Consider the following 17,535-nt stretch of genomic DNA (forward strand, 5'->3'; position numbering starts at 1 on the left):
AATAATGTAAAAACTCCAAGAGAAGGTTTTACTTTAAAATAATTCAACTTCTCTCTATTTTTTTTTGTTCTTGGGCTAATTGTTTGGGGTTTTCAGGGGCAGCAATTATTTTAAAACTTGATTCTCCATCAGTTTACCTCTCACACATATGACCATGCGTTTTAATGGATGCTCTCAAAAACTCTGAGATTTTTGCCTCCGGGCTCTTGAAGTTTAAGCTAATTATTGAGTGTATTACCTCCACACAGAGCAGATTGTGTGGCACGAAAGAGCTCAGAACGTTCAATCATCCAGGTGATTCATTCATTAAATTCTGGGTATTCTCATGGGGCGCCTGGGTGACTCAGTCGGTTAAGCATTTGACCCTTGATTTCAGCTCAAGTCGTGATGTTAGGGTCATGAGATAGAGTCCTATGTCAGACCTCATGCTTAGTGTGGAATCTGCTTGAGATTCCCTCTCCCTCTGCCCCTCCACTTGCTCTCTCTCTCTCTCTCTAAAACAAAATATTTTTTAAAATTCTGGGTAGTCTCATAGAATGTCAATGCATATGAAAGTCCCCTAAACTGTGTTACCCAGAAGTCCTGGGGTTGCTCCATTCAAATGGGTATTTTCTGGGCCCCACTGGTCCTAAACATTCAAAGGATCCAATGTTGGTGAGTTAATGAAGGAATTCACAGTATAAGGAAAACAGAAATACAGGTGGTATACTTATTGCCAGATGAAGAGAATTACTTACTTGGTTGTATTTTTTTTTTTTTATGAAAAGATATTTTCACTAGGTCAAATACATCACTTTAGATCAAAGTAATTTTAAAATATTGGAGGGAGTCTAAATGATCCTTAGCAACGTTCATGCTGAGATTTTATACACCACAATAATAATTACTATAATAGGTCATAATTATTCATTTATTATATATTGTGAACCAGGCACTACACTCAATTCTTTTGCTATGCTATCTCAGCCCCGATAACAGCCCTATGAAACAGGTTCTAGTATTTCTTTCAATTCACAGATGAGAAAACGGAGGCTTAGTGAGATTAAGTAATTTTCCCCAAACCTCCAGAGTCCATGTCCTTAATCTCTATTCTCAATAGTCAATTTCTGTTCTACGTAGTCTATTCTAAATCATTAACTGGTGTTTTAAATAGTCTGCAGACTATTTATACAGTCAACAATGTGATTGAGTTTCCATAAAGGCAATGTAGTCTTTAGTTGCCTCAATAGTAGTGGTCAGATCAGAGGTTCCACCTTATTCTGGTAAGATTACATCTGAGGTGTATTGCCAAATGATGGACATCTTATGTGAAGACAATAATAGCAAAGAGGAGTTTGGCCAGGAGAAGATGACCAGTATGGCAGGATCTGGAAAAAATCTCATATGGATTGAAGAAGTCATTGAGCCAGGTTGACCATAAATGTTTTTAAATGCTTTATTATTATAGAAAGAATATAAAATAATCATTATAGAAAACATAACGAAAAAAATATCACATCCCACTCTCCAGTGATTGATACTGTTAACACCTTAGTGCATATCTTTGAGAGATATAGATAGATAGATAGATACATATATCTGTCTATATATATATATCCTTTCCATCTCTTTTAATCTAGAATAGTCCCTTTTCTATGACTGTTGAAGATGAAAGGTCAGTTGACCTCCAGAATATTCCACATCTTGGATTTCTCTGGTTATATCCTCTTATGGTTTGTCCCCTGTGCGAGTGATTTTAATTGGATGGGTTCAAGCGAAACACCATGGACAGACTCCCATAGGCGATGTTGTCTACTCCAGGCTTTGTATCACATCAGAAGACATTACTTCTAGTTCGTCTACCACTAACCTGCTAAAATTGACCTTCACTGGAGTGACTGGAATCTGAACCCTCTATATGCAATTTTATTTAAACTCTTGTGATTAGGAAGCACTCTGTGTGGTATTAATTTGACACCAAATGAATGTCTAAGTTTCCATCAACCATTTACCTAAGAAATTTAATCTTGATGAACTTTGTCTGAATTGATGTTAACTGAAGTTTTTGAGATGATGTTTCCCTAATTCTGCCACTCCTTCTACTTTTATTAATTGGCATTTAGAGTAGAGCTTCCCTTCATCCACTGGTCTGGGCCTCAGTTACCTCCTTTTATTGACATGAAGTTGCCTAGATGATGTCTGTGAAATGTTACTTACATCCTAGAAGTGTACAAAGGAACATATAAAGTTTTTGGATATATTTATAATGCCTGAAAAAAAAAAGAGTAGAGAGCTGTCCTTATATATTTAAATCTGGTCCTCTGGGAAAGGAAGTACATCTACTACACATTGTTCTGGAGGAGAGTTTTGGAAACTAACTCAACACAGGGAATAACTTTCTCGTAATTAAAGATGCCGATTAACAGAAAGGTTTTTCCTCACAAAAAAGTAAGGCATCTGTTCTCTCGTTCAGAGGGTAAACCTATCATAGTTGTTAGTCCTCAAGACCATCCTCCTCGGTTGAAATTATTAGAGGAACACATAAAGATCCTCAGCAGAGTGGAAAATCCAGTAGGAACAGTGCCTAATCTCGGACCAATAGCCTAGAAACCATACCTGTTAACCAACAAAATCCTAATAAAGCTGAGTAATAGGACCAAATGTCAGAGTTACAAACTGAGTGGGTGTCTTTAGCATTCATTCTTTGTTCTGGGAGTGACAGATGAAGCTGCCAGGGATATGGGAGAAATGAGCATGGGTGTGACTCGGAGGGAAGTGAGGGTTTTAGGACTGCTCCCTGAATGGTGGACCTTAGCTTCTTCCCTCCACCCAGAAACAGTTTATATCCCCCCAGTTCAGTTGACTGAATCCTGGAATAGCACATTTAACAAAATATTAGAAGAGTTCTGATAAAGATTGTGTATTACCACCTTATTGCTGAGAACTCTCCCTCCCTCCCATATTCTGCCTTTCTATCCATGTATGTATCCCTATTCCTTTAAGGTTGCAGACAATAATCCTAAACTAAAACCAAAACGTTCTTGGATGTGGCGGGAAGATAAACCGCATGTTGTGTGCAGTATATCAGAGCAAGTAGAACGTCTGTCCTGAAAATCTTGCGGTCATAGTCCACACCCATAGTCACTAACCTGATTAGTAACAACCCACAGCTCTAGACCAGAACACACGTCCTGCGTTCAAATACTGATAATGTTGACAACTTGAACTGAGTCTGAAGTGACTTTCACTTTGTAAATTACCAAGCCAGCAAAATTATAGGAGATCAAGTACAGAATTATAGGTGATGAAGAAAGCAAATGTGTAGACATAGTTCTCTAGTACTATCTGCTGCCTTTTATGGGGGGACACCAGAAATTTAGTGGTCACTGTGGCCCAAAATGAAGTATAAAAGTTTCCTGGCTGGTGGACATAGACCCATTGGCTGTTGTCTTTTATACCACTTGGGCTGGGTGGAAGGTACAATATTTTCATAAAAGATAATCCCAGAGCCTGTGCTTCCATATCATAGCTCTTACTCTATCATTGAACCTACTTGAGTTTTGGGTAGAGTAGTTCTGGCATGGCCTACCACACTTGCCCAAGAGAGAAAAGAGAACTCTACTCAGAAGAAAACGTAACTCAGTGGACCAAGAAAAACACTGGCTCTCATTCCAAGTGGGGGTTGGGTGTAACTTGAAATGCATGGGCACAGGGTATACATCCTTTCACCTTTGTACTTTGCGCTTGCTTTTCCCCACGTGTGAAGGAGAGCTGGGCAAGTTCTGCTTCCCTGGTTATCCGTTTCTATCTTGTCCTCTTTCCAAGCAGCTCTGTTGTTAGCGACCCAGGGACCCTTGTACTTCCCTCAGATCTGCATTAGAGTAGCAGCTGGTTGTCATTTGATTCCCATTTTCCTATTGATCCTCATTGTAAGAGATGCATCATGAACCCTGTCGGGATCCCTGACAGGAAGGAGTTAAGCATTCTAGGATAATAGCAATAACGCTATCAAACTGGCAACAAATACTACCTTAGTTCCTATATGTGTTTTCAATTCTGTCTCATTGTTGAATATTTGCCTTCCCTATAATATGCCGTCTTAGCATACACTTTTCTAACTAGTCTGCCTTACTCCATAATGAGTTTGTGTTTATTTGTATAATACACGAATGCCCAAACTTTTTCATCAAAAGCCACGATACCTCCTACCTGGAAGTTGGGCCAAACCTCACAGGAAAAAGGCACAGTCCCCCACGAGAATGCCCTCACTTTAGACACCAGCCATGAGCTTGGGATTCCTCCAAACATCCTCACTTCTGACCAGCTGGCTACAAAGTCAGGGATTCCTGCTACCCTCTTAATTTTGATAATTCACTAGAATGACTCAGAATTCAGGAAAGCGCTATAGTTAGGATTACAATTTTATTACAGCACAAACAAACAAAATCAACAGCCACCACCAAAACCAAATCAAAGTCAGTCAAAGGGAGAGATGCATAGGGCATGGCCCCGGAGGGGGGGGTTCCAGACATGAACACATCATCCTTCCAGATGAGCCAATCGTGACAATATGCCAACCATCTGACTCTTGCCAACCATCAAAGCTTTTGGTGTCCAGGGCTTTTATTGAGGCTTGATCACATACTGCTCATGTGACTGACCACTCCTGGAGGTTCTGCTTAATACCTTTAGTCTCTAGTTCTTCCAGAAGTTTGAACTGATAGGGCAAATTCCAAAACCCAACCATGTATCACATTGTTAGACTATTCAGAGGCAAAAACTCCCGGCAAACAAAAACACTCCTATCAGGCAAAATATTCCAGGGGCCTAGAGATCCCGCACTAGCCAAGGCAGAGGCCAGAACCCTCTTTGGACAAAGCTGATTCTCTACTACTCACATCCCAATCCTGTTGCAGAGTGTGTGCTTACACCTTTTGGTCAGCATGTAACAGAACAATTTGTCCCTTAATCCTGTATAGGATTTGTTAAGTGAATCAATGCTAAATAAGTAATTTTAAAGTTTTAGTCGTACATGAGTTGAAGCATATCTTACATTTCTGCATGACAAAGAATATGACTTTATCTGATTTAGAAATAAATAAAGGAGGATCCTAGGCTGCTTGTGTTGGTAGTAAATCTCCCCAAATTAGAGTGAAATACAAAGAACAAATAGGATAACAAAAGTAAAAGTACAAGTAGAATATCTACAATTAAATTAGGGTATAAAGTATTTCTGTGAACCTAAAATATGAACAACTGTTAACGAAGAACTCCTAGCTTTAGATCCATCAGCATCTGTGAAGTATGAAGGAGAAGGCTGAGGGAAGGCAAAAGGGTGTCCCTGAGAATAGGAGAACCTCAAAATCACCAATAGGTATTTGCTAGAAGGTTCTGGAAGACAGTCTGAGAACAGAATGTGAAACAGCAATTTTTAGGATCCAGTGCACCGAGACGGGTAAGGGAGTCACTGTAAGCTCTGAAATGTTAGAGTCATATGGCCCCAGGAGCTCTCAAAACCAGAAAGCCTAAGCCTATAGGGACACAGTCACACATAGGAGAAACTTCTTAGAATAGAATCTAAATTGAGCAAAACAGGGACAATGAGGAAAAGGAAAGAGAAAGTCCAGATAAAAGTGGAAAGGAAGGTAAGAGGCAGCCAACTTTAGAAAGCAAATGGGGAAGTTAAAAAGGGGACAATAAATACATAAAAATGAGCAAATCCAATCCAGGAAGTTATAAAAGCGATAGCCATCACCAAATGGGATGTTCCCCCAGATGCCAGGCTGGTTTACTGTTCTAGTTTATCAGTGATTTTCTCTATTAATAGAAAAAGGAGGAAAAGAATATGATCTCTAGATCAGAGATTGGCAAGCGTTTTCTCAAAGAGCCAGACTCTTACTATTTTAAGCTTGAAGGACATACGGACCTCTGTTGCTGCCACTCAGCACTGCCCTTGTAGAGCAAGAGGAGTTACAGACAGTATAGAAACGAGTGGGCACCGCTGTGTTCCAATAAAACTTTATAAAAAAGAGGCAATCAGCTTTCGGTTTGCTGACCCCTGATCTAGATAGAAATATTTGTGATACGAGATTTAAAAAATAAATCTCGGCAAACTGAAAATAGAAGAATCTTTTTTTTAACGTGATTTTAAAAATCTGTAAAAACCTATCACTCATACGATACTCACGAAATACTGAAAACTTTTCCTGTGAAATTGGGAACAAGATAAGGAAGCCTGCTATCAGCGTTTCTATTCATCATTATACTGGAGCTCCTAGCCAGGCAAGTGAGTGGGGGAAAAGAAAATGTGAAAAGGATGGCAAGAAAGAAATATATCATTATTTGTAGATAATATGATTGTGTATCTAACAAAATCTAGAGGAATCTAAGCGATCAATTTAACAAGATTGCTGAATTCAAGGTCACTATTCAAATTTCAGTTGTTTTTCTGTATACCGGCCACGTAAAGAGAAGTAAAAAAATTTAAGGTATATAATTTATAATAGTATCACAAATATCTAATACCTAGGAATAAATCTAATGAAGAAATACAAAACAGTGACAGTAAAAAAATACACAACATTTTTAAAGAAAGTAAGTGAGACCAAATAAATGATGATACTTATTACATTCACGGGTCAGAAGACTCTGTCTTATCCCCAAATTAATCTCTGTACACAATTCAGTCCAATAAAAATGCCAGCAGATTATTATTGTTTTTCAAACAATTGAAAAGCTAATTCTAAAGTTAATATAGAAATGTTATGAACCAAAAAAACCCACAAAAAAACAAAAAACTAAGACAATATTTGAAAAGGAGAAAGCTGGAGGGCTTACACTATAAATGCCAATATTTATTATAAAGCTACAGTGACTAAAATTGTGGTACTTGAGGAAGCACAAACCTACAGAAAAGAGAGGATTCCAGAAAGATCCACATGTGGTCAGCTGACATGACAAATTGACAAATACAATGCTTCAATACAAATACAATACTTTTTATTTTTCAGTAAATAGTGCGGAATCAATATCAAAGTGTGTGTGTATATATATATATATATATATATATATATATATACACACACACACACACACAAGATCGATCTATCTATCTATCATCTATCTATCTATCTATCTATCTATCTTGGCCTCTACCTACCTCACACGATAAACAAAATTCTGGATAGATTGCGGCTCTAAACATGAAAGGTAACATAGTAAAGAGTTTAGAATTAAGCATAGGGGAACATATTTACCACATTGAGGTAGGCAAAAATTTCTTAAACAGCACATAGAAAACAGCAACCAAAATTTTTTTTTAATGAATAATGGTACTATTTTGAAATTTAAAGCTTCTTGGGCACCTGGGTGTCTCAATGGGTTAAGCGTCTGCCTTTGGTTCAGGTCATGATCTCAGGGTCCTGGGATCGAGCTCCACATTGAGCAGGGAGCCTGCTTCTCCCTCTCCCTCCCTGCTTGTGCTCTCTCTCTCTCTCAAATAAATAAAATCTTAAAATAAAATAAAACTCCCATTCATCAGAAGATACCATATGTGGTTGAGAAGGCAACCGAAATAGTAGGAAGAGATATTATCTATACATATCTGAAAAGGGACTCATTCAAAACACCTAAAGAATTTCTACAAGAGGAAAATTGACCAGACACTTCCTAGAAGACTTGACCAGACACTTCATAGAAGATATCAAATGACCGATACACATATGCAAATGTGTTGAACTTCATTACTCTGCAGAGAAATTCAAATTAAAACCATAATAAGATATCACTACAGTCTCACCAGAATGGTGAAAATGAAAGAAAAAAAAAAGCGCTGTCAAGGATGGAATTATTGGGACTCCCATATACTGCTGGTGGGAATATATATTAAGACAATCAACTTTGGGCAACTTTTTGAAAGTAAGCACTGTAGCTGAACATTTATACATACTCTATAACCCAGCAATTCTACTCCTAGGCATATACTCAACAAAAACACAAGCATATGATCAGCAAAAGCATGTGTCAGTATGTTCAAAGCCTTGCTATTTGAAATAGCTAAAAAGTGGACCTGACTGCTGGTGCCTGGGTGGCTTAGTCAGCCAAGTGTCTGCCTTTGGCTCTGGTCATGTTCCTGGGGTCCTGGGATTGACCCCTGTTGGGCTCCCTGCTCAGCGGGGAGTCTGCTTCTCTCTTTCCCTCTACCCCTTCCCCTCACTCATGCTCTCTCTCATGTCCACTCTCTCTCTAAAATAAATAAAATCTTTAAAAAAGAAGCAGACCTTACTTAAATGCCCATCTACAGTAGGATATTTACATAATGTGACACTAAACAGTAATGAGAAAGAACAACTTAAAACAGACACCCAATAGGATGAATACTAGAAATACAGTAAGGAGCAAAAGTAGAACAAAAAAAGTCCATACTGTATGAATCTGTTTATGTAATGTACAAACACAGAGGAAATGAATCTGGACCGTCAGGAGAATGGTGACTTTTGGAGGTTATCAACTGGAAAGAGGCATGAGTGGGGCTCTAGTGAGGGGTTCTAGGGCCTGCTAATGTTCTGCTTCTTGATCTGGGTACTGGTTTTGTGGGTATATTCCCTTTGTGAAAATTCAGTGAGCACCACACTTTGATACTTGTACTTTTCTATATTATACTTCAATGAAAAAATGTAAATGGAAATATAATCCTGGAGAAGAGAAAGAGGTTTAAATGCAAAAAGCATGACTAGGAGTTGACTGTTGTTAAATTTGAATGATGGGTTCATGAGGGTTAATTGTATTATTCCTGTTGTTGTTAAATATGTTTGAAATTTCAGGGGGCACCTGAGTGAATCAGTCCGCTAAGTGTCTGACTCTTGATTTCAGCGTGGGTCATGATCTCAGGGTTGTGAGATTGAGCCTGGTGTTGGGCTCTGCACTCAGCATGGAGTCTGCCTGAGATTCTTTCTCTCCCGCTCCCTCTGCCTCTCCTTTTCCCCCCTAAAATAAATAAATAAATCTTTAAATATGTTTGAAATTTTCTGAAATATAACATAAAAATAAGAGTTGAAAAAAAGGGGACAAGATAAAGATAATATGCATGTTATTTACAGATAGGGAGATGTATAAATATGGGCATAGTGACCCTATGGAAGAGAAGAGACATTAGGCATGGAGCCACTGTTTTTGTTATAAAATTTTAGGACTATTTGATTTTGTAAACTATGAGCATGTATTACTTTAGTAAATTAAAAAATAGTTTAAATGTCAAAAAATAAAAAGAGTTGGAAGGAAGGAAGTCCTATGATTTTAATCTCAAATGATAATAAAATCATGTTTTGGATTTATATTACTTGAGGGAATTGGAACAAAAGAACAGAAATTAGAGTTAGGGGGCCTGACATGCTATAATTTCATACAAAATGTAGCATTTAAGACCTGAAAGAAAAGGAAAGAAAATCAATAAACATGTTGTTTATTGTGCTGAGGAATGCACTAGCAACAGGAGTTTTGAGACAGAGAGAAATTACATATAACTTAATATTGTACAAATATATTTCAACAAGGTAGTAAGTCAATTCTAATTTTTCAAGCTTATTTGTCCACCGCATTATGTTGTGGACAAATAAGATTGAGAGACATCCCACTGAATCCTATTCCAAGCATAACACTTTGGGGAAATCTGAGCTAAAGACCGTTAATAAGCAAAGCAGGCACTTTGCATTTTATGGAACTTACCTAAGGATAGCAATCCCCTAGAACCCAACAATTCCAATCACTCCTCCCAGCCACGTACGATTCCTGGGCCTCATGGCAAACTCAATAGTTGGCCTCTCAACTCATCCCCACTTGTCCACTTCTGCAAAATATTTTCTACCTTCGGACTTGTGGTGGCCATGTGACTTGGTTTCCACCAGTGACCCAAGCAAAAGTCAACAGGGAAAGATTCTGCAGTCCTGAGAAAACAGACAGAAACTTTCAGAACCCAGAGAGGTTCAGAACAGCTAAGCAGTGTCCTTAAAAAATCTTTTTTTTTTTTTTTTTAGACTAAGAAAAGGTCTTACTGAGGTTGATCTCTTTCGGGGTGATGATGTCGTGGAAGCGCTAGTGTGTGTCAGTGATTTATGTGTAAAGCCAATATTTAAATCCATATACCCACTTTTAAGGTTTGATTAAATTTAGTATAGAACTGCACACGAGTGCAAAAGTGCAAATACTTTTCCATTTGGAAACTTACTCAAGAGGCTGTTACGCTCAGAGCTAAAACTATTCTAAAACTAAGCTCAATGCGCCGTTTACGTATAGTACTATATTTAGACTAGCGGCTCTCTTCAATAGCGCATGATCTGAATGATCCGATAGCACAATAGGTTCAATAATTATCCATTCAGCCACAGAAATGCTTGTTTAGGAAATTGAATCACCTCAATTATCCAGTTTGGGGATTCATAATGAAATATCGAATAGGTTTTCTCTAAATATGTTTACTGTTTTCTTCTAGCAAATGTGCCTCTAAATTATATAATTTGTCTAGATAGTAAACATGATTTAGTAAAAGAAGCATAATTTTTGGAATCAGAACTAGTTTCCAGCCTTAGCGATGCTGCTCACCAGATGTGAGATTTGGGTAAATTACTTCACCTCTTAAACTCTTCATCTATAAAATGGGGACATATGAGTACAGCTTATACAATTAGTTTAAATAATCTATGTAGAATGTAATCAATACACGTTAGTTCCTTTCCGGCTTTCATAAAATCCATCTCAAAGGTCACTATCATTGATTAAGATGCTGAGAATCCAAGGCAGTAAGGAACACCACATCTCTTATTTTAGCTCTTTAAAGCTGTTGATGTTTTTTTTTTTTTTCTTTCCCAAATTGCTCAAAGGAAAACTATGTATCACTTATCGTAGGGCTCTAAATCTACTTGCAAGACCCCCAGGCAAATTCAGGGGACAGACCATTTTACTTAAGCCTTCCCACTGATGATAAGCCTGATAAAACCAGAAAGGAAGCAAATGTTAAAAAATGAAAGGTTTAGTTTAGGGAAGGATTGAAAGAGGGAGTTTATACAAATGTAATGACAAACCATTGGATGATATACAATCTTGTACCACAAGCAACTAGGAGAGGGAAAAACATGTTATATACTGGTAAGGGGGGGGGAAGAGAAGATACAGATGTGCCATCATTTGCCTTTGATTGTTCTGTTTGATTAAAAAAATAATCATTTTCGGGGCGCCTGGCTGGCTCAGTCGGTAAAGCATCTGTCTTCGGCTCCGGTTCTGATCCTGGGGTCCTGGGATCGGGCCCCACATCAGGCTCCCTGATCGGCGGGGAGTCTGCTTTGCCCTCTCCCACTCCCCCTGCTTGTGTTCCCTCTCTCACTGTCTTTCTGTCAAATAAATAATTTAATCAATCAATCAATCATTTTCCCTTGACTGAATGAATACAGTGATGACCCAGGAGATTCTCATGGCCTTCTTGGAGAATCAAAATCAGTTTTTCTCCATGGGTGGAGTGGGTACACTTCCCCTGAGAACTTGATCAGAGTCTCCACTGTGGTTGTCATTATTCTTATGCTCCAGCTCCCCCTGAACACTGTTGAATGACAGGGAAAACAGAGCTGCTGAGAGGAGTTAGGTAAAACAGAGGAAAAGTTGAGGCTCCTGAGAATCATTTCAGCTGAGTATGATATGGGGCAAATCAATTGGTAACTTTACTGGCAGCAATCTATAGGGATCTATTTTTTTCTCCTGCTGAAAATGTTCTATAAATCTAACAATAAGTAGTATGTACCTCCTTTCAATCAGAAACATGTACTACTGATGAGTCAGGCTCTTCTCAGAAAATATAACCTCTGCTTGCTAGCCCCAGCGAAAAGCTCAGCTGGAAATAGTGATATTCAGAATAGATAACCTAAAATGGTAATTCCTCAGAACCAGTCTGCAGGAAGATGCTGGGCTGAATAGGTAACAGTCACCTGGGGAGCTTATTAAAAATACATCTTCCCAGACTTTAGCCCATGGATTTTGGTTCTATCATCCTATGGGTGGGCCCAGGAACACATATTTTAAAAAACTTTCTGGGTAAACTAAACTTATGGCCCATACATACAATAATATACGATGCATGTGCAAAAAAGAATGACGAACTTTATGCAAGGATACGGGCCAATCTTCAAGATATTTTATGTGAAAAATGCAAGAGTGTGTATCATTTGCTACAAGTGTTGTTAAAAAGAAGGATAAATGTACATATTTGCTTATATATGCATGAAATATCTCTGGAAAGTTACACAAAAAGCTGATAATATTGGTTTTGCCTCTATAGCGAAGAACTGGGTGGGTGGCAGATAGGAGTGGGAGAGAGATTTTATCACAGCATAACCTTTTGTATCTTCTGAAATTTGATCCAAGTAAAAATATTATGTATTCAGAAATGACTGAAATATATTATTTCTATAATACTCATGACCAAATATAGCTTATAAATAATTTTCCAAGTAGGTCTGATGTTCAGCCAGGGCTTTATCTACTGGCCAAGCAGCTCGTAATATGTAACATATTAACGTAATAGTAGTACATAGGATGTAACATATCCACGTCTCTAAGAGATTAAGGATTTCTCCTTCTAGGAAGATAGAACACTGGAAAGCTAGACACAGGGTAGTTGCATTAATGCGAATGCTACATTCCTGGAAACCTCACTTATTTCCAATCTGGAGTACAGCACCAGGTTTCAGTAGAGCTGATAAAGGAGGGCGGGTCTGTTCACCAGCTAATTCGCCACCTACTAAAGAAAATAGCAAAAACACAGTTTATAATGGATTCAGCCAGTCAGCTTTGAATTACGAATACTTGATTATTTTTTTATAATTGGAAGAGATATGAATTACTTCAAAACATGTGCATAGAGGCTTTCGTAATGTTTTTATAGCACGCCACTTCAAATTAGTGAAGTTCGAAATCCCGTTAAATGCAGCCACGTTGCTCTTAAACTACATGGGATTAGCCTCCTCAAAAAAACCTTCCCAGAAAATGTATTTTGATGGAATTCATTTGGTTTTTATTTAGAGTTGATCAAGGAACACCAACTTGAAACTGTTTTTCTGCATTTTCTGTGAAACTGTTAAAGGCATTGTGACCATCGTGCTCCTTGATGCCACTTGAATAAATCATAATTTCTCCACTTAAATTTTTGTAGCAGAAAAACGGTTTTAAGAACTGTATGCTTCCTTTTATTAGGTGAGAATTGCTGCTGAGAACCTGGGGATTGATGGCCAACCGTAGTATATGGCGAATTTCCTAACACATTTTGGGATGATCCAGCCTTGGGAGAGGAGAAAGAAAAAGCAAGTATTACCTGTTTATAAAATTTAAGTCACATAATTTTTTGAAAGCAAGCAAAACAACCTTTCACTGGCTAACAATTTTCACAGTTTCTGGTTTTTATTAGAATTCGGCTCCCATGCAAGGTAAAGCAATTGAGCGGATAATAATGAGGTTCTTTTCTTTGAGAGGATCTTGGGGATAAGAAAGCTAATGAGAAAAGCTCCCACTTTTGATGTAGTGATTCTGGAGTGGGTTGGCTAATGAACGCACCCCTTAAATGGCTGGACAGGAACAGTGAGGGCACTGCTCTGAGTGCTGAGTGTCAGTCTTGAAGAAAAACTAATATGTTTGACTCATTCTCACCATGTGGATGGTGCCTTGGGAACCAATCAAATTCTTTTGACTTTCCCTTGAGTTGGTCTTTCCCTTGGTTAGGACCTGCACAGATCCATCTAAGAGAAGTGACTGGCCTGTATCTGGCAGAATATTCAGACCATAAGAGAAACCTGCTTGAACCAAGGGTAGAAAAATAATGTGGCTTATAAATGCTGAATGCAAAACAGTGCAGCCGCTTTGGTGAACAGTCTGGCAGTTCCTCAAAAGGTTGCATGTAGAGTGACCAGGGGACCCGGAAATTCCACTCCTATGTGTTAGTTTCCTGTTTGTCAGCCTCACCTGGTAACTTCAATAGGTCTAGTGGATGAATTAGAGAAGAGATAAATTGTTTCCCACTCTTAAATCAAGAGTCACCTGCGATAGATAGTAATTATCGTGTTTCTTGTCTCTATTAACTTCTGTTTTAAACATACACTTCTATTTTTATATGTATATTATACCCTCAAGTTTTTTACTTTATCTGCTTAAAAATAAAAATATCTAGTATTGATTATTAAAAATACAGAAAGATATCTTGAGCCTAGTACCCAAAGATAGCTACTGTTAATATTTTGCTACTTTATGCTCCTTTTTAGGATGTGTTTACATATATTTATACATATTTGTTTTTATAAAAGTGGGAGCAAATATTTTACAACTTTCCTAACCTAATTTTCCCAATTCCATGAAAGTATCTACTATAATATTATTCTCATGATTAGAGATATTTCTCAGACGGATCCACCGTATGCTATTTGAATTAGCTGTCCCTGAGAAACGGATTCTAAGAAAGAGATTTGTGTTGTGTTTAGTAATTTCATTGGCGAGTGCCCTTAGAATAAACCCTTAAAAGGGCTGGTACAGGAAGTAGGTTTGAGTCAAGCGAGGAGTAGAAAAGAGCCTGGGGGCTCTGGAGCTGGGCTGACCTTTCAGAGTTGTCCCTCCTTAAGGCAAAGGGCCTGAGTCCTTGAACCCCTTTATCATCCAGTCATTAAATGGGGCCTGTGCCCCAGGAGTAGGTGTGACCTTGGGCAAGGCAGCTCTTTTAGCTAAGGCAATTCACAGATAAAAATTCAGTTAAAAGCTATTAGTTGTCACTGTTACCAGAAACTAAGTGAATGAATTCCTTAGTCCTGAACAAGGACTCTGGGTGACATATGATAGTACTTGCTAAAGTCTATCTATCTCTTGTGCCGCTTGAATTCACTTATATATTTTATTAAGTTTTCACTGTATCTTTACTATTTATTCTAGATTTCACTCATTCTTGGCCAACATTTCTGCTGGTCTAAGTGGCTTATATGATGGGGTAACCCACACCCTCATCTCTTATGGGTCTGAGCCCCTGGGTACCATGACTTTTTTTAGTCCATGGCTGTTGCACTCACCCAATCATTGTCAAAACTAGGCAATGTCGTATACCAAGGGGTTCCCCAGGGGACTGCCTGGGTACCAAACATACCCTTCCTGCCCTCACGGTGAAGCAGTAGCCCTGCCTCCCCCCGATGCTCACAGTCAACCACCCATGTCGGGATGGGGACTCCTTTCCCTCTACACTACTTTCCTTGCTTTCTTTTCATCATGAGAACCCTAAAGTGACAGCAGTAGTTTTAATTGAAAGTTTAATGGGACTCCTGTTGTATCTTTTGATAGAACATTTCCCCCTTTGAGGGGAGAACATCGAGACCTGCATTGTCTAGAGTTGTACTAAAGGGAAGCACAAATTCTACAAATTGGTCACTTTGAGGGATGGTGAATAAGGACACTCCAACTTCCTTCTCTTGGGTCCCAGACCCATATGTTCTACCTGTTGGGGACATGGCATCATATAGTAGTCATTGGTCTAGGGTGTTACTGGGTCATAGAGCAGAAGCCCCCCATTCTTGTAGAGTCTCAGATCCAAGCTGGTGCCTCAGTTACACTTTCAAAAGGCTCTTCTATCACTCTAGACTGGCAATCTATGGGTCGGGCAGTATGTGATCAAACCAGTGTCTCCCACGGTCATGTGTTGACTGCCCTATCTCCTTTGTTGTCAAGCAGAGTCTCTTAAGCCTATGTAATATTGTGCAAGATCCCATGTCAGTGGATCAAATACCCTGTAAGCCCTTGAATTGTGGTGCTGTCTGAGATCCTGTGGATCAAAAAGGCAAACTCCTACTTGGAATATCTTTTGGTTCCAGCCAGCCAGGATGAATGGCTGCTCCTTGCAGAACGGAAGGGGCTTAGAGTGATCAGTTTATCACCAAGTTGCTGGTTGGTGTCCTTGAAGATTATGCCATATCAGGACTTAGCATTGGTCTCTATTGCTGGGAGGTGGGATGTTTGGAACTAGCAGAATCGAGATCAGCCTTGGTGATTGGGAGCCATACTAGGCCTGTGCATAGCCTTCATCCCTGTTACTGTGATATCTCTGTTTATGTGAACGTTATGAGAGCATTGGAATGGCTAATAACAGAGGCTAGCTGATAGCAACTGGCCATGCCATCTGTATTTTTCATTGTTTAGTGATTCCTCTATAAAAAATGATGAAGGAGAGCAAGATGCTCTCCAGAGGGCACTTTTACACACGGTACAAAGATCTTCACACTTGGGCTTATTCCTATAGGCCTACTCACGTAAATCTTCCCCGGATACCCTTGCCACCAATTTGCTAATTTCTCTTTTTCTAGGTCCCTGAACAAACAGCTAACTCATTTCCCTCTGTCATGAATTGGTATATAGTGTGATTTTGGTCCCTCGTTCTTTGCACGCAAGGTGGATGCCCTGTGATGGATGTGGTGGATGCCACGTTGCGATGCCTGAAGTTCTGCCCATTGTTAGGATTTCCCTTCACAGTTTTCTTTCAGAGACAGCCTTGAGCGAAGCTATAGTGCAACAGCACTCCATAGCAGGATGACCCATCTATGAACCATCTGTTGGGCTTTTCTCCCCTCAGTAAGCTAATCATCAGGGACCCATCGTGTGGCCATAGGTTTGTGCTGAAGGGAAGATGCCAGTGCAGCTTAACTGTGCCCTTCGTCCTGCTGATGCTTGATTCTGGACTTAGCACTTCCATCTTACAATGGCTTGTTGATGGGTCCACCCGACCCTATGACTTGACAGTTCCCAGAGAAGGCTCGGCCGAGAGCCATCCACTGCCAATACTCCAGCAGCTGGAGGAGTGAACACCTTAGCTCATGCCTGGAAAAAAGAACAATTCTCTGAAGCTGAGAATTTCAGGTGTTCCTTGTTTTTTCGTTTGCTTTTCATTTTGTTATTTTAACGCAATGTTGAAAGTTCTTATTGTGAGCAGAGAGTTTATAAAAATTAGAGAGATATAAACCAAAAATGGAGACATAATGAGATGATGAGACCTGAAACGAGGTGACTCGGGTTCTAGCCCTCACTTTGCTATTATCGTTGCATTTTGCATTTGACTGGTCATTTCACTTCTCAGAGCCTTATTAATTGCCTTATCTACATTATGAGACAGTTGAATGAGATCAATTTTTCCCAATCTAGAGTCTACTGAGAAAGTAATAAAAATTCAAGAGCTATTTCCAGTATTTTATAAAGTCTAATAAAAATAATTTATCTATCCTTGATAAGGTTGCAGAGGGATCAGGTGTGGGACACCGCACTGACAATTCAGGCAAGCAAGAGAGCAGTATCAGATAAATACTGTAGAGTAAAAGAATCCTAGAACATCATTATATGATAGGCATTTCCAAGGTCACAAACAGGTGCACAAATGCCCTCATTATAATTATGAACCTTTCTTTGAGCTCTTCAGTATCATGAGTAGGCCCAGTTTCAGAGGGCTCTACTCATGACACTGTCTAGATGTGTTCTGTCAGTTGTGGTTCTCCTCCTTTCCTCACC

The 17,535-nt window shown here is 39.0% G+C and overlaps 1 protein-coding gene across 6 annotated transcripts in view; it reads left to right on the forward strand.

The window, feature by feature from the left end:
• The window catches only part of RFX3 (regulatory factor X3), a 439,312-nt gene that overhangs the window by 92,393 nt on the left and 329,384 nt on the right, over window positions 1-17,535 (forward strand). For 5 of the 6 annotated variants that reach the window (XM_045772591.2, XM_045772590.2, XM_045772596.2 and 2 more), the window contains one exon: window positions 13,213-13,319. The exons of the other annotated variant lie outside the window; for it this stretch is intronic. The gene's annotated coding sequence lies outside the window, so the exon portion shown is untranslated. The remainder of the gene's footprint in view (window positions 1-13,212; window positions 13,320-17,535) is intronic. 6 annotated transcript variants of the gene reach the window in all.

This window comes from Ursus americanus, chromosome 34 (assembly GCF_024610735.1).
Source record: "Ursus americanus isolate L20-20 chromosome 34, mUrsAme1.1.p, whole genome shotgun sequence".
NCBI lineage: Eukaryota > Metazoa > Chordata > Mammalia > Carnivora > Ursidae > Ursus > Ursus americanus.